Source organism: Lissotriton helveticus, chromosome 7, assembly GCF_964261635.1.
Source record: "Lissotriton helveticus chromosome 7, aLisHel1.1, whole genome shotgun sequence".
NCBI classification, from domain to species: Eukaryota; Metazoa; Chordata; class Amphibia; order Caudata; family Salamandridae; genus Lissotriton; species Lissotriton helveticus.
The window spans coordinates 1,431,643,982-1,431,669,147 of record NC_136068.1 but is presented as its reverse complement, the minus strand read 5'-3'; positions in this window follow the sequence as shown (position 1 = coordinate 1,431,669,147).

Sequence of the window (25,166 nt, the reverse complement as noted above, 5' to 3'; positions counted from 1 at the left end):
GTTATGCAAGAACGACGGTAACTTCATGGGGCACTTTGTAACAATGGTTAGTCATGTATGGAGCACAGGAACTCTAAAAATGACAGGCACAAAATATAATCTTAGCGGCAGCAACTGCTCCCAAAATAAATTGGTGGGGCACGCAAGGGCAATTAATAAAACAAAATGTCCTTACCTGCTTCGCCTGCTGCGGCTCCGACTACTGGACGCCTCGGTGCTCCTTTCTTCCAGAAGTCCCTGAGCTAGCACAGACTCACACACTCCCCATCCAATCCGTTGCTCTCATGTTGTGAGAGCAGAGCCTGGATTGATCTGAGTGGCCTAGGAAAGTACTCACGAAGGAGTGGAAACCTGTGCCATTTCTCCACCCAGCTGTATACAGCTGGGTGGAGAAATGCTAAGTGCGCATGTCTGTTTGGCTGGCCCTCCATTTCTCCTCCCAGTCCCTGGCTAGTGTTGAGAGGATTGCTTGGCTCTGCAGCATCGGCTGGCAGTGAAAAATAAAACGATGACAAAATACTTTTATCATTTGATTTTTCATTCTCAGTGGGGCAAAGCTCCTCCTCCGTTGCGGAGGAGCTGCTGCTGATTCTCAGTAGATGCTGAGGCTGTTAAAATTCCTCACAATGATTTAGTATTGTGTACAAGTTATAAGACTTATTTGTATTAATAAACAGACTCATTCAGCGAGTAAGGGTCCAAAATATGGTAAATGTTACTTTACCTGAACAAACTGATATGGTAATTTAGATTTAGAGTTTTGGCAGACAGGTTTACTCAATGGCAAAGGCAACGAAGGACCCTGCCCACCAGACTCTTGGTCCACCCTCCTCATTTAGAGAAGACAGACCTTAAGTATTCCGTTGCCGGATCCCCTGGAGGCTCCGTCGTTAGAATGCTTTCTCCAATGACCCAATAGAGTAGGGGCCGTCAGAAGAAGGACATGGCATCATCTACCCTATTGAGGTCAGACGGTGTAATGCCTTTTTTCCCCAGTCCATGTCTGCTAGGGAAAACCTGGCAGCTAATGGCAGGGAAAAATAATAATGAACCTGGGAAGAAATTGCCTAATTTTGCATGAGCACATCCATTTTTTAAACTGATTCTGTTGGTATTTCGACTCTGTACACAGAAGGAACCGTGTTAACCAGGCCTCAGTGCATGTACTCTTACTCCTAAAAACTTGTCAACTTGGTTAAACGTCCTAATTGCCAGCTTTACCATATCTTTAGGTCCCTAGTATAAGGTATGCAGTGTAGCCAGAGCCTGTAAGTTCAAAGTCACTAGTAGACTGTAGCACATATTGTGCCAGTATTCACGTGACAACGCAAAGCATATCTTAAAGCCTGAGTATGCAGTTTTAAAAAATGCACATTTTTTCTTACAAAATAAATCTTTTGGCAGGCTTAAACGTTCCTTTTTATTACAAATTAGACACACGTAAGTTAGGGTCTGAAATGCCCATACGGAAGGGTGCATGATATTTAAACCCCATTTTCCAGTGCATAATATGTATCTGTCAGACTGGACAAATGTCAGTATGCCTGATAAAGAGAGAGAGTTTCAACGACAGAGTCAGCCCTGTGCAAACACATAATCTTGTATTCCTATTGATTTGACGTTCCCCTGCACCTGTATATCAGAACATGCGCTGATATAATCAAACGTGGATGTCATTTACTGATTAATGCAAATTGCCCTTTAGTCTCAATATGCTTGCTAAGTTTTCATGCCTTTAATAGACCTAGAAGTTATTTTATTAAAGGTAGTACATTTGCATATTTTCTGAATCGTTGTAGTAAAACATAGCCTCACTTTTGATATTGGCAACCAGAAGGGTGAGTCCAAGAAATGAATGAAGGTACCAGTGTCTTCAATTGTATTTCGTTTTTTTAGCACGTTGCATTTTCGTCATGAGGGGAATTTGCCACCTGCTCATTTGATGCATTTTGCTGAAAGTAACACATTTCCGTCTTGTGTTTACATTCCAACTGCACTGAGGCACAAATATATCAAAAGTGTCCTAATGTGCATACATCTTAGCATTATATGCTCCCCCTGTTTTAAGCAACAGCTTGAAATTACCGTTGTCTCTTAATTATTTGCTGTGGTGTTTGCTATTTTTGCATTAAATGCATGTTATAGTTGTGGCTTCCTGACGTGTGGTGATTTAGTTTAACAACTGGGTGATTTAGGTGTCAACCTTGAAGTACCCTGGGCTGACTGTTCACCAGTGGACCATTATTGATAATGGGGTTGCCCCTAAGGTCAAACCGGACCTGGGCGTAATACTGGAATGCAAACAATGGTCCGTGACCAGAATTCAGAAACAATTACAATTTATCATGCAAAGATTTTAGCAAATGAATTAATAATTATCATATAGAGGATAATGATGCGTGTACAAATTTAACTATTTCTTGCATCAATTCAATAAGCCACACACATAAACCTGTATAATGTAGATTTTCCTAGTGTTCATGACGGAAAGTCTTACATTTATTAAAGACACGGAGGCGAGTATTATGCTTTCTAATCTTGCATTTAATTGCACAGCAGCCAAGATAAGCAAAAAACTACAGTTCCCAGAGGGCCAGAGAACAAACTGGGCCATGGGAATGAGAAAAAATGAGAGTACAGTAACCAATCACGGAAGACCTAACAGATAAAGACCCTAACTGACTGCGCAGCTTCCTCTTTTCGCTGTCGAGCAAGTCATAGAATGTCATCAAATAAAGGAAAAATTAACAAAATTAAGGACAGAGCCAAAGTCCAGGAACATAAGTCTTGCATCAGAGGAATCCAAGGAAGAAGACCAAACAGGACACCAGAAGAAGGATCCAGGAGCACTGGAGCTGGAGAACGTGGAGGTGAGGACCTTAGAAGCCGAAGGGTAGAACTCTTAAGACGAAGCCGGTGGCAGGGCTGGATTCGCTGTAGGGAGGGAGAAACGAATGTTAGTAATGTTGCGGCGGGATAATACTCGCCTCCGTGTCTTTAATAAAATTAAGACTTTCCGTCATGAACACTAGGAAAATCTACATTTTATGGCAAGACCGGAGGCTCCTATTATGCTTGTTTAAAGCATATTAACAACATCAGAAGCCACAGTATGAACAGGTTTACAATAGAACATGCGAAAAATACTGTCATTGGACCAATCTGCTGATCTCAGAATGTCTTCCAAACGAGAGCCAGACCAAAAGGCTTTAGAAGCCTTGGCTCCCCTGGCCGAATGAGCCCCGAAGACGGAGACATCAATTCCGGCAAGAGACATGACCCAACGGACCCAACGGGCAAGGGAAGGAGAGGAGACAGGGAGATGGGGTTTACGAAAGGAAATAAGGAGTTGAGAATGAGAGGGCGTTCTGAGATTAGCGGTCCTTTCTTCGTACACTTTTAATTTCAAAATATTTTTATTGAGTTTCAAAACAGAAGAAACAGGCAAGGCGGAGCAATAGACAATCAGCAGGCAAACTTCGTACACTTTTAAGCACTGTCCAACACACAATTTGGGATGAGCTGGAAAATAAGGATAAAACACTGAATCCAAGTTAGTCTTAGTTCGTCTGCGTATTTGAAATAATACACCTGTAGGAGAGAATTGGCGAGCAGAAATATCTAGAGCCTTAATATCAGAAACTCTCTTAATGGAAATTAAACACAGTAACATGGTAAGTTTGGCAGATAACATTTTGAGTGAAAGAACAGAATTGTCAGGCCAATTTGTAAACAATTTAAAAACAACTGTAACATCCCATAAAGAAGTATACTTAGCCAACGGCGGTTTCGCACATCGAACTCCTTTCAATAGATGACAAATGAGAGGGTGAGCACCAACCGGTTTACCATCAATTTGGGAGTGGTTGAGAGAAATAGCTGAACGATAGAGATTTACAGTGCGATAGGCCTTACCTGTGCTGGCCTCAGAAGCGAGGAAATTAATGATAAAATTCAGAGGGGCTGAAATGGGATTGAGGTCCCTTTCCAAACACCAGCTTGCCCAAAGAGACCAGGCGGATTTGTATGCCTTGGAGGTTCCAGGGGCCCAGGCCTGGCTGATAAAGAGCGAAGCCTCCTGTGAAATGAGGACGTTAGAAGAGGAAGGCCTGAAACTTTCCAGGCCGACAACGTTAGGGAGTTGTCGAGAACGAGACTGTGTTGTTCGCCTTGAGGATTGAGTAGAAGATCCTGGAAGGAGGGAAGAAGGACTGGGAAATCCACTGCCATCTCGAGAAGAGACGGAAACCAAACCTGTGCCTGCCAGAAAGGAGCTACAAGACCAGAGACGAAGACTGGCGGCGAATTTGAGAGAGAACCCTGTTGATCATCAGAAAAGGGGGGAAGGCATAATGCAAATGACAAGACCAATCCTGCAGGAAAGCGTCTGTCGCCAAAGCTATAGGGTCCGGTCGCCAGCTGTAGAACTGGGGCAATTGGGAGTTGAGCCGGGATGCAAAAAGATCGATAGAGAAAGGGCCCCAAAGATAGGAGAGAGAAAGGAAGACGGATGGACAGAGCTTCCAGTCGCTGGAATCTCGAAGAAACCTCGAGTGCCAATCCGCCACAGTGTTGAGATCTCCAGGAAGATACTCCGCTGACAAGGAAAGGTGATGGGCGAGGCAGTATTCCCACAGACTTTTCGCTAAGTCCGCCAGAGGTTTGGACCTGGTTCCGCCAAGATGGTTGATATAGCGGACCGCAGAAACATTGTCCATACGGAGGAGGATTGAACAGCGAATCCTGTACTTTGAAAGGCTTTTGATCGCAAAGGAACCTGCAAGCATCTCTAAACAGTTGATGTGCAACTTGGACTCCTCGGCGGACTATGAACCTCCAGTCGAGATTGGTCCACATCGGGCGCCCCAACCCGATAGGCTTGCATCGGATTCTAAGACAAGATCTGGGGCAGTGGCGAAGATAGTCCGACCGTTCCACGCATCTAAATGGTCTATCCACCATTGAAGCTCGGTGCGGGATTCGGGATCTAGGGCAACGAGATCCGAATAAGCGAGACCTTGTCTTAGGTGCTTTATTTTTAGGCGCTGAAGAGCGCGATAATGAAGAGGGCCGGGGAAGATGGCTTGAATGGAGGAGGAGAGGAGACCGATGATCCTCGCCAGGGACCAGAGAGATAAGAGAGAGGATTGAAGAATGGAAACAATCTCCGCTTTGATTTTGGAAACTTTGGAGAGGGGTAGGCGAAGGGACGCTGCCGCAGAGTCCACCAGAAAACTCAAGAATTCCATGTTCTGAGATGGGATGAGAGATGACTTGTCTGTGTTGATGAGGAAACCGAGGTCTGATAGAAGAGATTGTGTCAAGAGCAGGTCTGAGAGAAGAGTCTGCTTGTCGGAGTTCATGAGAAGAATGTCGTTCAAGTAAATGATCAGCCGTATGCCAAGGGATCGAAGATAAGCGACCACTGGTTTTAATAGTTTTGTGAAGCACCAGGGCGCGGAAGATAAGCCAAAGGGAAGAGAGGTGAAACAGTAATTGACACCTGCCCATTGGAATTGAAGAAACTTCCATTGGGAGTGATGAATAGGTACTGTGAGGTAAGCATCTTGAAGGTCCAAACGGACCATCCAGTCGTTTGGGCGAAGGGTGTCTCGGAGATGTAAAATCGTTTCCATTTTGAAATGGCGATAAACCACAAACTGGTTGAACCACTTCAGGTTGATGACAGTGCGAAGCATTTTGTTTTTCTTTTGAACCAGAAAAATGGAGCTTAGAAAGCCTGAGGAGTCGAAGGGAAAAATTTGAATTGCTTGTTTTAGAAGAGCATCGATTTTGTTTGAAATCTGAGAGGCCATGAGAGAGGAGAAAACTAGGGGAGGAGGAAAGGAAGTTTGGACTGGAGGGGAGAGAAATTCGATTAGGTAGCCTTGGACGGTGCTTAAGACCCAAGGGTCCGAACTGAGAGCACACCATTTTGGAAGGAACAGTTTTAAACGACCCCCCACAGGAGGGGAAAAAGAGAGGCTTACCTTGTTGTTTGGAGTTGTTGTGACAATAGTTTCCTTGACCTCTGCCTCTGTAGCCACGGCCACGTTGGGGATAAAATTGTGGCTTGTAGTTCTGGTTGGTATTGGACGACCCTCTGGAGCCTTGATTGAAGGGACAGCCGGAAGAGCGGCCCCTGCCTCTGCCGGCCCGTCCAAAAACCTGAGGGGCGAAAACCTTTTTTACGGTTTGTTGGGCTTTATCCAATGAAGCAAAAGTGGAGACAAATCTGCTGATGTCACGAACCAAATTTTCTCCGAACAGGAGACCATTAGCCTTGGGGCCAGGATCCATAGGGGCGAGATTTGAGAGTTTCGGATCCAATTTGATAAGGAGACCTTTGCGGCGCTCATGAGTAATAGCAGAATTCGCATTCCCTAGGAGACAAAAGGCGCGTTGTGCCCACATGGAGACCTCTTCTGCGGAGAGTTCCGTACCCTCTAAACGGGCGGCTTCCGCCAAATCAAAGATACGGGCTAGAGGACCCACAACGTCTAGCAACTTGTCCTGACAAGTGGACCAAGCCTTGTCTACCCCTCTGCGGGGGTCCTTGCCAAACTTGGAAAAGAAGGTAAGAAGAGGTTGATCAATGGAAGGAACTAAAGTGATTTTGTCGGGAAGAGCCGGTTTGGGGCACTCAGATTTGAGCCTGGATCTCACTGCGGACTCCAGAGGGAGACGCAATCTGGCTGAAATATATTCTCCGACATGATGGGAAGGAAGCCATTCCGTAGAATTTGGGTGACGGATAGAAGAGGGGTCAAACATGGGAAAACCCTCAGAGTCAAAGACTGGCTCAAAAGAAAAAGAATCTAGTTTAGCAGATTTGGAAGGGGGGGTAGAAGGGTCACCAGAGTCAAACATGTCAAACAATTTGTCAGCGTCATCCTTATTATCATCATCGTCATAATCAGTGTCCATTATGGTGGAAATTACCAACTTTCTCCTAGGAGACTCTGCATGTTTATCTTTTTGTGTTCGTTTGCCCTCGGAACCAACAAACCCCTCCTTAATAGGAGGCCTGGGAGGCACTAAGTCCTCAGTCAATAGAGAGGAAGACTCGCCAATCAATGATGCTTTTTTAGAGGCACGAGCCTGAGCAGAGTGGTCCACCTTTCTCTTTCTGCTTTCCCCCACAGATTGGGCCAATACTTTGGACATGATGCTTAACATAGAGTTCTCCATATTTTTTGACATTCGTTTCATGGAGACTTCCACAGCTGACTCAACAGAGTTATTAATAAATTTACTCAAGTCTTTTTTTAAATTGTGAGAGTCCTCAGCAGGGACTTCCTCCGAGGAACTATCGTGTTCCATGTCCAGGTTATGCAGTAAAAACAAACAGAAATGCAGGAGAGGCAGGCGAGGGTTAACTGAGCCAGCAGGGGCGTGTTCAGAAGGCGGGCCGAGCAGAGAGCGTCAGCCGGGCTCTAAACGCGGAACAACAAAGAAGCAGAGCCAGGACAAAGCGCCGACACGCTGAGGAGCCGGGGACCGGAGAAGCCTCAGGGAGGTGAGAGGCGTTCAGAAGACGCGCGAAGCAGCGCGAGCCAGGGAGCAACCAAGCGAGCCCGGAGGGGGGGGGGGAGCGGGAATGAACGCCGGAACCTAAGGAGAAAACACGCTGAGAGCGTGAACGCAGCAGCGCAAGGTCGCGTTATACAATACAAATTAAAACACCATGAAAACGGCCAAAAGTAATAATAAATTCAACAATAAGAGCTGAGAGCAATGATAAAGGCACTTATCTGACTGCGAGCAGCAAGAAAAGAGGAAGCTGCGCAGTCAGTTAGGGTCTTTATCTGTTAGGTCTTCCGTGATTGGTTACTGTACTCTCGTTTTTTCTCATTCCCATGGCCCAGTTTGTTCTCTGGCCCTCTGGGAACTGTAGTTTTTTGCTTATCTTGGCTGCTGTGTAATTAATGCAAGATTAGAAAGCATAATAGGAGCCTCCGGTCTTGCCATAAAATTACTTTCAAGTTATTTATTATAAAACAATTCAATTATTTATATTAAATTCTTATGTTGCGCGTGAAGAGATAGGTGAAAAGAAGGGGTAGAGTAGTGGTGTTGGGTAATAAGAGGGTGAATCAAAGATTAAGGAGAGGGCAATTCAGTGCTTTTCTATACTGATAATGAAGATTAGCTTCCAGAAAACCTGTCCAAAAACAATTTACATGTAATTCTGTAAATTTTGGTCTGCATTCAATGCAATTTCAATGGTATGATAAGGTAAGTAGTAGGTACAGGTCTTGATCAAGGTAGGAGCGGCGACGTTTCGACTCGACTATGCAGTGCGGAATTGGAACCTTTGCTGCGAGTCTTCATCAGGACAGAAAATTGCAACCTACACCTGCAGCCAAGCCTGGCTAAACAGGTAATTTTGAGCGTGCCTCGAGGCCCAAGGTCGCCTCGGTACGAATAGTCCGGTGTGCTATGTACACATCACCTTGAGGGTCAACCATCAATGTTCAGCGGATGCCCCTTGTCTTAATTCGGAGGCCTCAGCGTTATGGACTGCCGCTCCCACCGGATGCAGGTTCTTGCCTAAAGGCTTCAGCTGCCTGACTTTGACATTAAAAGTGTCTGTCAGACTGACCTTTTTCTCTCTTATTTATGTAATACTTTAAATGTATGTAGTAAGTTACTGTTAATGATTAAAGGGTTGAGGAGTGAAGAGTGGTTATACTTATGATTAATGTGATGTTGTTGACTTGCTGATGATATGCTGCCCTACATATTTTAGATTGCTTTCAATGTGGTCTGAATCATGGAGGAGCACGGATACATAGTAGTTGGGGGTAAATGAGCATGGTTAAGGTAGTCAAAATTAAAGGGTCACCATTTCCTAAATATAAGGGTATGGCTCTGTTCATAGTTAGTATGTATCAATGCTGATATTGCATATATCCAGTGGACACATCTTTTTCACTTAGACTAGAAAAAGCTAACAACAGATTATACCCACCATCATACTCCTGTTGGTGCCTTTTTTAGCAAAGGTGCTCAATCTACTAAAACTGGGTTTGAACGAGTCACAGAAAAGGGAATGTTAAGGTCAAATTGACGTATCTGGACAGGGTATTTATAGAATCAACAATATATGCCCATTCCCAACCAAGATAGTTTATTACTCACATTGTTTCGCGGTGCCTTTCTATGATGTGCTGAGGGTGAGATCATTCTGACAGGGGACTTCAATCTTACACGATACGGGAAGCCTGGCTGTTGTAAGTGGTTTGAACCTCTGCAAAGACAATGTTGAAAAAGTCTAAGCTGGCCTTGAGTCATTATTTTCTAAGAAATATTTAGCAAGCCAAGTACCAGGAGTTGCAAGGTTACTCATTCTTAAAACATGTACACAGATTAATTACATTTAACTAGCAATGAAGTGATCTCATCCTTACACCTTTCTGGAAAATGTTTTCCCGCTTTCTGACCAAACCCCACCTTTGGTTTCTCTAGATATAGGTATGACTATCAGGCATCAAATGGTCTTTCTGGATGAACCAATATTGAGAGATGGGCTACAACCTCAGGATAGAATCCATGGAACCGCACGGTGTATAGACCCATTGCCCTTATGGCTGCAAAGTCAGAATTATTCAAGGTGATTCTTACAGCTTGGATGAAGGCCTTGTCGCACAAACTGATGCACCTGACTCAATCAGGGTTTATATATAAAAGAAAGACACGTGGTAATTTAGAAAGCCTCATCAATGCAATTAAAAAGTAGGAAAAGAAGAGGATTCTGATGATTTTGCACCCTGGAATGCTAATAAAGCCTTGACAAGGTCGATTTGGATGAAGGTACCTCAGAACAATTAGCTACCCCATTATTTTATGGTTCTTTGCAAATTACATCAACACGTGAGCTAAGGTGGTCCTCGATGGTTACAACTCTACCTCATTTCATCGAGGGTCATAAGATGGTTATCCTTTGTTAATCCTCTCTTTAGGGACAGTATTGAGCCATTGGCCAAATTACACCCGGCTCCTGAATTTTCTTGACTCTATTTGGCACTTACATGTATAATCTGTCTGTCTTTAGCAGTGAACTTGCCAGATCAGTTCCTCCGATATCACAGTGAACAATAATTGGTATTGTTTAAGTGTTTAAGATTAACATGGAGAACCTGAGGTCCTCAACCTTACTTTAGATCAGCATGAGGCTATACTGATACTAGGGGTCATGGTCTTTCTTTGGGAAAAAGTTGAATCTCATATTTGTGAATTGTTCATCCTATGCTGGCTTCATTGAAGCCAGTCATGGGGAGGTGGACACAGATATTCCTGTCTTAGTTTGGAAAGAGCAGTATAATCAAAATGAATGTTCGGATCAGGAAATTATATTTATTCTAGGTGTTTCCAAATAAGGTTGAACAAGAAGTCTGTGGCAAATTATGAACAATAATGACAAAATGTATTTGGAATGATAAAATAACGATACTTTCGATTGTTACTGCAGAAACTGAAATTACAAAAAATATTGTAGTTACCAATTATTTATTATTCTATCAGGCTGACCAGCTGAGGTTTCTGACTGCCTGGGCCATGAAAGAGCTGGACAAACAATGGATCTACATAGTCTAAGTGATTGTGGGAAGGTTACTAATGGACATGGCATGGCACTCTAAAGGAGACAATGAATCTATAACTTAGCACCCTGACAAGAAGGGTCATAACTGTTTGGGATAGGACAGCAGTTAAACCTGGTTTAACATTGTTACTATCATTCTACACCCCAATTAATTTTAAGAAGCTTAGCCTAACCATGATTTCTGGTCCTTAAAGATCGGATTACTAGTGAATGACCTCTGATATATTTAAGATATGAAGAGTAAGTAAGTACATTTTGTTGCACAGTTAATTAAAACTGTTACAAATGTTTGTCGATTTACATAGTTTCGTACTATAAAACAAAAACATGATGGGTTACATTGGTATTGGGCAGTTCACAAGTGAAAAACCACTATAAACAAAGAGCTAGCAAAATGTGGTTAATAGTTTGTGAACATAAAATTAACCTAATAGCTGGCCCAATCGTCCTCTATCAGTGCTGCCTTCGCAGAGGGGTGTGTTTAACAAGAAGGTAAACTGCCTTGTGCGCTAGTGGCTGGAAGCCAGGGCCAGTCGACCTGGGAACAAAGGCAAATGGTTTCATGGCTCAGAGCGCATGTGGTGTTGTACTAGGCTTAGGAACAGTTATCTGAGTCTATATACGCTGGATTGCCTTAAAGACTGTAGTCAAGAGGGCCAGGGCATAGTTAAAATTCATATTTGAGAGTAACTGTAAATTGTGTGGTGTGCTTAGTGTGCAAATATTTCTAGCGGCTAAAGTTCATGTCAAGTTAGGCCTGGGGTAGGTTCAAGGATAAGCCTGCCAGCTATTGATGGATAAAATAGCTCACCGCCTGATCTTGAGCTTGCTTTAGTTCAGTTCGACAAATGATTAAAACTTGTAATTGGGGGTGGGGTCGCACACTACTCACACACCAGCGGTATCGCCCCTAAGGACTATGGTAAATGTAGTTACGTGTTCCGCGATGCATCTTCTTTCGATTCTCTGCTATCTTCGCTGTCTTCGCCATCCCTGGAAACGTGTTTCGGGGTATCACCCCTCATCAGCAGGGATAGGCTGTGTTCTGGGGTTGCCGGTGGCTGCCAAATATCTGCCAGGTTTAGTACCACTCAGGCGTCTAGGTGCGGGGTCCCAGGCTCGTCAGCCAACTGCTCGAGGGAGCTTTAACATTACAATTGGGGGTGGGGTCGCACACTACTCACACATCAGTGGTATCGCCCCTAAGGACTATGGTAAATGTAGTTACGTGTTCCACGATGCATCTTCTTTCGATTCTCTGCTATCTTCGCTGTCTTCGCCATCCCTGGACACGTGTTTCGGGGTATCACCCCTCGTCAGCAGGGATAGGCCGTGTTCTGGGGTTGCCGGTGGCTGCCAAATATCTGCCAGGTTTGGTACCACTCAGGCGCGTAGGTGCGGGGTCCCAGGCTCGTCAGCCAACTGCTCGAGGGAGCTTTAACATTACAATTGGGGGTGGGGTCGCACACTACTCATACACCAGCGGTATCGCCCTTAAGGACTATGGTAAATGTAGTTACGTGTTCCACGATGCATCTTCTTTCAATTCTCTGCTATCTTCGCCATCCCTGGACACGTGTTTCGGGGTATCACCCCTCGTCAGCAGGGATAGGCCGTGCTCTGGGGTTGCCGGTGGCTGCCAAATATCTGCCAGGTTTAGTACCACTCAGGCTCGTAGGTGCGGGGTCCCAGGCTCGTCGGCCAACTGCTCGAGGGAGCTTTAACATTACAATTGGGGGTGGGGTCGCACACTACTCACACACCAGCGGTATCGCCTCTAGGGACTATGGTAAATGTAGTTACGTGTTCCGCGATGCATCTTCTTTCGATTCTCTGCTATCTTCGCTGTCTTCGCCATCTCTGGACACGTGTTTCGGGGTATCACCCCTCGTCAGCAGGGATAGGCCGTGTTCTGGGATTGCCGGTGGCTGCCAAATATCTGCCAGGTTTAGTACCACTCAGGCACGTAGGTGAGGGGTCCCAGGCTCATCAGCCAACTGCTCGAGGGAGCTTTAACATTACAATTGGGGGTGGGGTTGCACAGTTGGCTGACGAGCCTGGGACCCCACTCAGACTACGCGCCTGAGTGGTACTAAACCTGGCAGATATTTGGCAGCCACCGGCAACCCCAGAACACGGCCTATCCCTGCTGATAAGGGGTGATACCCCGAAACACGTGTCCAGGGATGGCGAAGACAGCGAAGATAGCAGAGAATCGAAAGAAGATGCATCGCGGAACACGTAACTACATTTACTACAGCCTTATGGGCGATACCGCTGGTGTGTGACTTTTGTGCGACCCCACCCCCAATTGTAATGTTAAAGCTCCCTCGAGCAGTTGGCTGACGAGCCTGGGACCCCGCACCTACGCGCCTGAGTGGTACTAAACCTGGCAGATATTTGGCAGCCACCGGCAACCCCAGAACACGGCCTATCCCTGCTGACGAGGGGTGATACCCCGAAACACGTGTCCAGGGATGGCGAAGACAGCGAAGATAGCAGAGAATCGAAAGAAGATGCATCGCGGAACACGTAACTACATTTACCATAGTCCTTAGGGGCGATACCGCTGGTGTGTGAGTAGTGTGCGACCCCACTCCCAATTGTAATGTTAAAGCTCCCTCGAGCAGTTGGCTGACGAGCCTGGGACCCCGCACCTAGACGCCTGAGTGGTACTAAACCTGGCAGATATTTGGCAGCCACCGGCAACCCCAGAACACGGCCTATCCCTGCTGACGAGGGGTGATACCCTGAAACACGTGTCCAGGGATGGCGAAGACAACGAAGATAGCAGAGAATCGAAAGAAGATGCATCGTGGAACACGTAACTACATTTACGATAGTCCTTAGGGGCGATACCGCTGGTGTGTGAGTAGTGTGCGACCCCACCCCCAATAGTAATGATTACAACTTGTGGTACAGAAGGGCGCGCGTTAAAACAGAGGAATTCCTTTAAGAGCTTCTAGAAGATACACAGAGTCAGCTGCTCTGAGAGCGGCAATTTCGGGGAAGCATCAGAGCCATACTGGCTTGGTTTTTGAGAATGGTGCCGTTGACACTTCGGGTTTAAGAGTTTGGTTCGATGATGGTCAGTGAGCACCAATTTTCAAGAGTACAGAAAGTACACCGGATGCCATCACTGTACTTCCTGCATCTACGCTGATGCAAGCAGGAGCCTTCTCATTAAGGATCATGGTGCTATGATTCGCTCTGCATCCAGACCGCTGTTGTCTTTAGTGCGTTCTTTCAGTTTGTTAAAGAGAGCTTCGGTGGCTACAAATAATTTTACCATGCAGCAGCTCAGTTGGACGTCGTCGCCAAAGAAGCATGCCAGCACCGCTTGCCCGCACCACCATATCCGTCTTTTGGTAAAAAGCAGTCTCAGGAGGGTCCTGCATTCCTGCAATAGTTCCCTACAAATAGCAATAAGGTGTACGATGTTTTCTTCGCCGTCGCCACATATTCGGCACCTTGCTGGTTTCAGAAGGAGTAGCCAAGGAGGCAGAGGATGTACAGAGGGCATTTAAGATACGAAAAATGTAGTCTGCACTATTTTCAGATAATACATTGGATGATGTATTCACCAATAGAACAGTCAATTCAGTGTTCACAATGTTGAAGTCTCTCAAAGCACATGAAGAGAGAAAGGACATAACAACAACCATAGAGAGCTGTAATAAGGTGGCAGAATGTTTTGCGAAAAAAGTGACAAAAATATACAACACCTTCCCAATAGAAGTGCGCCGGGAATCAGCTCAGCCTGTGCAAGTCACACAAACTTTGCAGGAGTAACTCTGGATGAATTTAAGATCCAGGAAATAGAAGAACTCAAAGCTACAGCAAAAGGAATATAATCTGGTTCGCCTTTAGACCCAGCGCGACCAGAGATAATAATGGAGGGGGCAGACTCGATCTTGCCTTACATCGCGGAACTCATCCTATGTTCCTTTCAGACTGGGGTGGTCCCTACCAAATGGAAACAGGCCATTGTCAGACCACTCAAAAAGAAACCATCATTAGAACACACAGTATTAGAAATCTCATTATTACCATTTGTGGCCAAGATCGCAGAGAAAGTTACCAATAAACAGCTGGTTGGCCACAACAATATGAATGATTTACTGCACCCATCTCAGTCTGGTTTAAGGATGGCGCACTCCTGTTGGATCTCAGTGCGGCCCTTGACACGGTATCGCACGAATTGCTTCTCCGAAGACTAGAGGTATGTGGCATCAGGCGGAACGCTCTGAAGTGGATGACATTGGTTCTCTCCGAACGGAGCTTCCAAGTTGCACAACAGACACACCTATCCGAGAGCTTTCCTCTGCCCCAGAGGGTTCCACAGGGATCAATTTTGAGCCCCACTCTTTTCAATCTCTATGTGGGACCACTGGACGAACGCGTGGAGAAACATAAGGTGTTGATCGTGTCTTACGCCGATGACATGCAACTAATTGTACTGCTGTCTCAAGATAAGGATCAGGCAACACTTCGCTTCTCCAAATGTTTAGAAGAGGTGGCAGATTGGATGTCAAACCATTGCCTCAAGTTAAATAGGAATAAGACGGAGGTAATGGTGGTCGGCAAGACTCCAACCAAATAGTCGTCCGCATGGTGGCCGGAATCACTGGGCCAATTTCCCACTCCAAAAGCATAAGTGAAAAACCGCGGAATCTGGTTTGACTCTGAGTTGACATTTGATAATCAGATTCGGAAGGTAGCAGGGAAATGCTACGGTTCCATGAAAACCCTGAGGAAAGTCATTGATCTGTTACCATCTAATGCCAGAAAAACCATAGTACATGCAGTAATTACCTCCCAACTGGACTATGGGATTGTACTATATCTGGGCGCTTCAAAAAAAGGGCTATCCAAATTACAGAGGGTACAAAATGCGACGGCACGTTTGGTACTTAGCTTCCCAAGAAGAGCCAACACGAAGGAAGCCCTAACAGCATTACACTGGCCACCAGTGAAAAATAGAGTTGTGTTTAAGGCAATGTGTCACTGTCACCTTATTCTACTAAAGAATGGCCCAAGATACTTTCAACCACTACTAACCCAATACATCCCAGGACGCAGCTTAAGATCTATGGGGAAGGCACTAGTGACAGTTCCAAGAATATTCAGAGCAAGAATGGGGGCACGTTCCTTCAGGTACCTAGCAGCAAAAATCTGGAACACACTACCAATTGCCCTAAGAACTGAACCAAGCGAAAGCAGATTTTCCTAGACAGCTGAAGACCTGGCTGTTTGCTAAAACTGAATAAAGTGTAACTCGGCAGGTCTTGCAGCAGCATCTTCCAAAGGTTATGTCTCAGCTCGGGGGACACACCGGTTGGTGTAACGATGCGCTCTACAAATGAATAAATAAATAAAACCGAGAGCCAAGATCTGTTTTCAAACATTTTTAGCTTCATGCCTAGTGACCAGGGATAGCATCTCAGATAGTTGTGATGTAATGATTTCTTCTGCACCCACATCTCAGTGGCCACAAAAGAATAAGTCACATTGTGATTGGGGAACAAGGGTATGATTCACATTTGGAAGATATAGCTAGGAACATGAGAAGTGCGCACAGCTAACAGACATGTGAAAGAAATTGGATTACTATTTGGGGTGGGCGACTGCTCAACTCAAGCAATAATCACAATTCTTGTCAGGGTGATCCCTCAAATTCACTAAATTAACCTTAGCTCAACTGCCTGGTAGCTATGGCACAGACAAGACTGGCTTAACCCAGTGCAATGATGATTGTAATGGTAATGCACCATTTCTTTAACCATGTAAAGAAAGTCAATGTATAATGTATCTTGTGTTACTACATAGGTTGTATCTTCAATGAAATTCTGGTGGGACTTGAGAATCTCTCTCCCTTAGGGATATTTTTTATAGTGGCAGGTCCTCCACCTATCACTATTGGTTGGCTGTTGGCTATAAGAGTGGGCATAGGTGATGGGATTATTCAGTGTAGTTTTGCTTGTATTATATTATTGTGCACATATATTGTAATGTCTATGATGTCAGCCATTTTCTAAGGTATGGCAGAGGTGAGGTTGACATTCATGTCATTCTGAGTCTACTGAGCAATGTATCTTTAGAGGAGGGAATGTTCTTGCCAATTTCGGAAAATGCCATCAATAGAGCATCACAAGTAGATCACATGAGGTCTGTATTCAGAAATATCATAATTTCATAGTCGATGTTTTTATACTTCTACCATAAAGATACATGCATACAGAGGGGGTATTTTGTGACCATTCCCATTCCTTGTGTCTGAAAACAGAATTCTTTATTGAAGATAAAGAGTGGTGTTGTGGAGACAGTAGTTCAGTATTTTACACATCCCTTTGTGCAGTTCCCACAAATGGATAGATCTCTATGTAAGTGCCATTTTAGTTGTCTTCAGGCCATCCACCGTTCTAGAAGAAAGTGTTTCGGCTTGTCACATCTATGGTCGCAAGCAGGCAATCTTGTTGCCATTGAATGACATTCAGGTTTATGAGTACATCTTTGGTGGCTCTCGTGGAGAAAGGTCAGTCCTTCATTAAAATGTACTTCCAGTACTCCACACTCTCACCTTATTTTTCCTCACTTCATAACCAGCAGGTTGAACAGTTTGCACAACGTTCTTCTAAGTATCATCACGTTCAATGACATCTACTCTAAGCTTTTCAGCCATCTTTGTCTGCAAAACTTTTTTCTTGTGGTCTGTTTAATCCAGTCTGTTTTGTCTGCCCCAATCAGAGAATTAACTCCACAATTCTCCCACTATGTATCTCCAAACTCGTATGAGCACTGCTATTATACCTTACTGTCTACACTTCTTTATTAAGACAGAGACAGTGGCTGCATCATGCTGACTAATTTCAGAACTCCTCCACTCAGCTCTTCATGGACACTGAGAATCAGTATGCTTTGGGAAAGACTTGAATAATGTTGTTGTAGGCCTTTACCACCTGTCCTTGCCTCCTAGGCTTGTCACTTTGCCTATGACTTTTATTACTATTAGTCCTGCTCATGTATAGTAATTTGACAGTGATGTGCTTGGGGATGTTGGGATACATCTACATGGTCAAAAATATATAGGTTTGTGAACAACAAATGCTAAGAATGTTACAATAGACTAGTCATGATGAGTTCATTACTTTACCATTTGTTTGTGTTCATGTTTGGAAAAGTATTCATGTTGGGCCCAATTTATTTACAATACACATTTAGTTTTTTCACACTTGATTAGGGAAGTCAGACTCTCATTCCGATTTGTTTAGAATTTTCCGACTCCCGCACCAACACCTGTTTGCACAATGAGCCAAAATTCAGAGTTGGGGGTATTTAAAGCAGCTGGTAATTATGGGGTGTGTTAAATACCTCATCCTTTCTTACATTTCGTCAGGTCAAACCTTACCGAATTTGGAAAGGTAAAAGTGCAAGCGATAAGCACCAAACATCTGCATATTATTTCGCAAAAACTCATAAAAGGTGTCATTTAATTCACCCGATAAATAACGTGACCCAGGGTGTCGTTATATATCAGGTGCATCTTCATTCCGGCCAATTCAGAATCTGGGCCCAGTCTTTACAATATCACATGCAGATGTATGCAGATCAAACCTCCACTCATTCGAACGTGGAGGAACTATTGACTGAGAATCAGCCGTTGGCAGTTGCTCCTAGCATTTCCATGGATTATGTCGACCCTAGTGACCAAGTAAAGTAATATTCTTTAATAGTAAGTTGTAGAGGTTCATTAAATACATAAAGATTCACTGTGCCCCATTACATCTCCTCAGAAAGACCTTTTCCAGTTTTCATTTTACGTTTACCTTTTGGAATTATCTCCTCAAATTTAAAATCGAGATTGGAAAGTGGTGACTTCTATATGACAAATGCATCTACCTTCTAGATAGGTCGTGTTTTTTTTTCTTTTTGTGACATGGTGTCATATTTTGATAATCGATATACATTATTGATCAGTATTTTGTACATTAGGCGGTGTGCTGTGCTGCGGATAATTGCAGGACACGACAGACCCTTGCTTACTGTACCTTCCCACTGGGGGTGGCACTTTATTATCTCTGTTAGCATCCATGGGGGCCATGTGCTAGAAAGTGTACAGCTCTGTTTTCATATTCATAAACCCTTTAAAGGCAGCTTTGGGCACTTCTATCAATATATGTGCATTCCATGTTAGTGGCTCTTTACAAGGGATATGTGGTCATATCTTCTCAGGGCTAGTATCAGATTAATGTAGCCCTGTTTTGCAAATCTTTTTAATAAGCATATTGTGAATTAGGATTGGCTATCAGGATGGCAATTGAGTACTCTCGGTTACATCTTACTGTACACATTCAGACATGAAGAGTGGCCCAAGGTCATTTACGTCAGGGAACTGGAAGTCCTAGGAACTCCCTTTATCATAGGGGTGATTTTACACAGCTCTGATTTGTGGACTTTGGATGTGATGGTTAGTTCTTGGTCTGGTGTGGAGGGTCACAAGAATGACTGCAGGATCTTAGTCTTAGAAAAACCAAGGCATAAGCTTTCCTGACGTCAATATGATGAACATAAGACAACGCATGGGTATTTAGAGACATTTAAGAGTCCATGGTAATGTTTTTGGCTTTTTTCACATCATTATACCACAGAATCCCATTTTCTTTTAGTATCAGAGTGGTATCCATGAGTCATGTATGTAATACTACTGCCCAAATGCATACTGGCTCTTTTCATTTACAGGAAACTATTCCCCATTTACCATTCATATCATAATTTTTTCCTCATATCTCACAATATCCCCTTCTCTGTATTACTACCTCAGGTGCCAAAGTGCATGTATATCTGGAGTCATACTAATCTAGCATGTGTGCGGTTACCTAGTCCTGTCCATGACTATGTCTTGATTGTGGGCAGTAGACCACTGTCCTTTCCTGGGTTTAGCGCATAAAGTGGTCATAACAGCATATTGTGTTTTTAGAAGGATCGTTATTGTGACCAGTCCTTTATATCTGTGTCGGTGGCAAAGAGGACTACAGGCCCACTTGTGTAAAGTTCTCCTATTTTGTGCCCGATTACGAGTCCGGCGGTCCAAGGAACGAAAATACTCATGTTAGCATGGTGGATTCTGCCACCGCCACACTGGTGGTCTGACTGCCCATTAGGAATTAGGTACTTGGACCACCCTAGGACCACCAGCACTGCCAGGAACCGCTGTTCCCTGGCATTGGAGCAGTGGTCTGAGGCCACCGTATGCTTGGTGGGACTGCCAGGGTCCTGCCAAGCATATTACGAGTTTCCTCTCCTCTAGGGTTTAAATGGAGCTTCTTCCACACAAGGGGGCATGACATGTTTCCCCCTGTGTGCATGTACATATATTCCTGCATCACATGGAATTTGAAAGTCCATGCCGTGCAAGTAAACTTGTAGTGCAGTCCCATTGCATTGCATGCAGCATTTGAAAGAGGCACCGCTATGGGACCGCCACGCTACCTGCCTGCCAGACTATTGAAATGTAATCTGGCAGGTGGGTGTCAGCAACCTTCAAAGGAGCGGTGGTGTGGCAGTTTTCAATGCCGCACCACAGCTCCACTAAAAGTCGTAATCGGGCCCTTTTAGTATGCCAAGCCCATGTGCTGGTATCCTGTGTGTATGTCAAGTGTGTGTGCTCTTATAGTGCATGCAACACGTGTGGGCATGGACTGTGTGTGTGAGTGAGCCTGAGTAACGGATGCCAGTGGGATCCACTTTGGATGCCTCTGGCCATGCATCGCTCAAGTTAGAGGGTGAAGAATGTGTTCCCAAACACTGGAATTGCATTGCCTGCATTCCTACAGCTAAATGGTTGATATCTAGACACTCAAGTGCTGAGTGAGGTGATTCAAATTTCATGAAACCTTTTGTTTTCAAGAAGCTGCTGATTAGCCTTCTGAGTTTTTTGTTTTCAAAGAGCTGCTGATTGGCCTTCTGAGTACTGCCATTTAGTGGATGTTGGAATGAGGAGTGGGACTGCAGTCTGAATGAGAGGACATTTCTAAAACATTCCTAGGTGAGGAATGCCCATATTGTTGGAAAAGTTGTTAATTTATGTGGGCTGGTGCCTACCATAAGTAGTAAAGTCACTATTGTGTAATGGTCCAGTCAGTGTTTTCACAGCCGCAGCCCGTGGAGGGAGTTCCATGGGCCAGAAAGGTGGGGCGGGGGGTGCTAAACACCGGAATATGGATAATGTGAGGTAAGTAAACAATTTAATAAATAAAACGAATTTCGTAGCACGCCCTGCATCTTTATTTTTCACTCCAGATAGAAAAATAAAGAGTGTCAACAGAAATCCAATAAGAGGAACCAGATATATGAATATTTAAAGATATAAGTGACAATAGCGCCAAAAAGTGTAAAATGCCAATGGCGCTAGTGGCTAATGATCATGGTAGACTGGGACCTAGGCATGATTTGAAGATGACCATGATGTAGCCCGGGCTCAGATACACCAAGTAGATTGGCCAAGCTATGACCAGGAAGTAGAGAAATCAGAAAATGTTTCTATGTCCCAATCTGAAAAGGGATTTTGTGGTTTTTCTGTGGAAAGACTCTTCTGCGAGTGGCAGAAACCTGAAATTCAATCTAGCACTGTGGAACTGCCTGTCGGATACCTTTTGCAGTTTTTTCCCTTCAAGCTCTGGAACAAAAGTTTTGTAAAAGTTCCCAAACTTCTTTTGGTGCCCAAACTGCCAAGGCTTCCAGTACCTCAGATAAATTACTATCAGGGTGCCAGGCAGAGGGAACTTACGTTTTCTATGGACAGGTTTTACATAAGGGCCTGTGATAACTGAAATGACAAAGATATTAAACTCCTTCCTCTGCCAGACTCTTAGCAGTTGCTTAGCAACTTTTTCTTTATCTAAATTGAAGCCTGCTGCTGCCCATTGTTTGTAGAGAGAGTTTTATCAATATGTTATTTCACTCCTGGAAGGCCTTTTCATCTAAAGTACAAACACTCATGTATGGGTGGGGCTTATCCAGTTTTTCCTGTTCCAATACACTCTCTCTCACTTACCCACATGGACACACACAAACACTCAAACATTTCAAACTCACATACGTTTGCACAACACACACATTTGCAAAACACACACACACACACCCCCACAAATACGTCATCACATGTTGCCACAGAGATATCTTAGATATCTACAGCCTGGTAGACAGAGGGAGAGAAATCCTGCATTGAACTAGGAGAAAGAGCAGCGTGGTAGAGGGCGAAGGAGGTAACAACAGACTGTGTATAGAGTTAATGGAAACGCCTAGCAGATGCCCAGTTAAACTGCAGCAAACACATGAAAACCATATGGCGAACTGGCACAGTGAGCGGAGATCTTGGCATGAAACCTGTCGCATTAATCAAGGATATTGTCGTACTCAGTGCAGAACTATACAGTAGAACGGACAAATAGTCCAGTGAATACTCAGGTGAGTGCTGGGATAACTGTTACTAATACATGGATGAATGAACTCATTCTCCAGCAATTGAGTTCAAAATGGACACATTTAATGTAGCAGAAAGTCCAGCGAGTACTTAGGTCAGTGCTAGGAAAAGTAATACTAGCATGCAGATGAATACATTCATTTTCCATCAAGCAGAGTCCGGTATATTGATACATGCAGTTCATGAAGTGGTGGCCTTGTATGACTCAACTGAAGGGCACCATTCGGTAAATAAAGATTTAAAAAACTCAGAATAGATTTCTGCATTTAATCATCTATTGTCAATATTTCTTTACATGTTTTCACAGTTGATATATATTTTTAATACATGTATACAATTCTTAAAAAGAGCACTTACAGTAAGATGACAGAAATCTCCGAATAAACACAGCTAAAGTAAATGACCTTACTCCGGACTCCTGCTAACTAAGAAGTGTGTCAAAGACAGGGCCGGCTTTAGTGCTGGTGGAGCCCAGTGCGAGCATGTTTGTTGGCGCCCCCAATGACCTCCTTCTCCATGAATTCCCTCATTTACTACCCTTTAACAGTGACCCTAAAGTCTCCCTAACGGCTCTCTCACATGTTTTTCTTTTATTTCATTGATCTACTCATACTACTGTAGAGTGCTGTAGCAGTTTACATTACACAGAGACAATGAATCACACGTGTAAATCAATGTTACATAAGAAAGAGGACAACAAGGTATAGGTGTCACAAGTTGTTCATACTGGGTAAGGTTTAACAGTCCTTGATCTGGAGAAGCACAAACTATAATGTAAAACTTACGGCCTTGGCTGGGGGTTGCCTTTACTAATAAGAATCGATTTCAACCAAATGAACTCTTTTTGCAACATTAGGATAATGAAAGACTGGGGTTGAAATCAGCACATTAACCTACCCCATCTAGTTTCCACGAAGCTCTTTGATGAGAGTTAATAGGTGTCTGTTCTACATTAGGATTTTAATGTACAAATTCCAAGCAATAAAATAATCTCTCTGACAAAAGCAGTAACCCCCTGAACACGTCTGTGATCTTCATGGTGCATGTGCTTTGCAGCAGGCTTATTAACCCTCTGTGCTACATATTGATTCAAAACTTCCACTAGACAAAACTCGATCAATCCCCAGCAGATCTATTAATCACCAGAGTTTTCTTGACATTTTTGTTATTGATTGAAAATTGCTGGATGGAAGGGACGCTGCAGCATGTGCTTTTAAATCCACTATATATGTGACAACACAGCACCCACTAAAGTCAGCACCTGGTGCAGTGGCACTGATCGCACCACCGTAGAGCCGGCCCTGGTCAAAGATGTGGTTCTTCGTGCTGGGTGAAAGTTTTAGTCAGGAGTGGAATAACGCATTTCTTTAGGAGTGTTGTAAAGGGTGGGGCAAGGGCCCCAAAAGGGCTATTGCCTAAGAAACATATTTAAATACCTCCTCATATGGTTAGTTTATCTGCTGTATTGGGGGATCAGCCTAAAACGTGAACTAGAAATCTGTGTTTGACAAATTTAGAGGTAGAAGCTTAGTGGGCAAAAAAAATTCAAAACCATGAGGCAACACGATATTCATTTAACAGCTTATACATCACTGGCCATAAGAAGTAATGCTTGACAAGTTCAATATAAATGTAAACAGCACATCGTTCTATTGCTTGCCATGGTGAATCACATGTATAAAGGAGATAACTTAGTTATTAAATGGGAGTGAAATAGACCCTCAGGGACTGGGGTACCATGTTTAAATAGAAGTACTTACTCTGTTGCTTCTCAAAGGGGTTGTTGTATTGAAGGTCAGGCATTTGGCAGTCAGGCAGCTATTTATTTATTTTCTTCAGTCAGCCCAAAACAGTAACAGAGGGTTCAATAATGCTCTAGTTCAATATATTTTTTGGGTTGCTTTCTGAGGGATCAGCGATGTCATTTCTTGAACCACCTAGAGCACCAACTTAACTCCAAATGATGCTTTTACCTGAAAAATCTGACGATGGCCTAGCTGGCATCTCTCAAGTTTATTAGGACATAAGTTGACTACCCACCACCCCCAAAATAGGCTGTATGTATGTATGTATGTGGAATTGAGACAGCTCAAAACCTAGCCAATAGGCAGTAGAGGCTGGGGTGTACCTTATATCCCGTTGTTGGGTCACTGCCATAGTATTGATGCATAAAATATCGAAACACAAAAATATCAGAAAATAAATATCATTAACAAAAATATCACTTTCCTACACTCATCTAATAAAACAACAAATATTGAGAACACAAATATCGTTGTTTGTACAAAAAAGAAACCTAGGCAACGGACTTAAAGCAAGCACCTCACAATATATACTGTAATCCAATTACGGACAAACACCGTGCACACTTCTCAGCACCCGTTGCCCTTTGGTGTACAACAATCTACACACACACACATATATATATTTTTGTTTTCTGGTGATGGATATTGAGGCACTTTATACCAGTATCAACCACGAGCAGGGCCTTGAGGCAGTAAAATATTTTTGGGATGGCCGGGAGGCAGGTTTCAGAAATCACAACCTCATGCTTGAGGAAATGATACGGTTATGCCTGTTCAATAACTATTTCCAATTTGGCAAAGAATTCTATCATCAGGAACGTGGGGTGGCCATGGGTTCATGCTTCTCCCCCAGCTACTCCTGTCTCCACGTTGGCTGGTGGGAGAGGCATGTTCTCGGGGTCACTCACGCACATTGGCTTCCTCATTTGGTGCATTACTGGCGCTTTATCGATGATATTTTCCTCATATGGCGAGGCACTAAAGACCAGGCAGCGTCATTTGTCAGTGACATCAATGTCAATGATAGGAATCTTAAGTTTACGGCCAGCATTACATCTGATATGGCTGTATTCTTGGATGTCCAGCTTTACATTGACAGGGACACCATACAGACCAAACTCCATAGAAAAAGCACTGCGGGTAATTCCATCTTGCATGCCCGCAGTGCTCATCCACTTCACACCATCAATAGTATACCTTTGGGTGAATTCATCAGGATCAAACGAATCTGCAGTAGCCCTGACAGTTTAGAGCATTGCTTAAAAGAATCTAG